Here is a 316-nt window from a genome sequence, read left to right on the forward strand (position 1 = left end):
AGAAACATTTTATGGGAAGCCAAACTATGCTTTATACAGCGAGGTTTTATATTACGTCAACAACACATAATCAACGATAAACATAGAATTTCAGCTCTACTTCTAAGACTATCAACCAATAATTTAAATTTCCAACAAATTATTTTGCCTATGTAATTACTATTACCCATGTTTATTAGATAATATAAAGAAACATATTATTTTATATGTTTCCAGGCCCCAAATTTGAAACTACCTCTTATCTGGTCATCCGTGTAAAATCCATGTAACTCTATGCAGGCCCATATGCATAGCCATGGAAACATTACTGCGCCAA

The sequence above is a fragment of the Apostichopus japonicus genome, chromosome 22, assembly GCF_037975245.1.
Source record: "Apostichopus japonicus isolate 1M-3 chromosome 22, ASM3797524v1, whole genome shotgun sequence".
In the NCBI taxonomy this organism is placed as follows: domain Eukaryota; kingdom Metazoa; phylum Echinodermata; class Holothuroidea; order Aspidochirotida; family Stichopodidae; genus Apostichopus; species Apostichopus japonicus.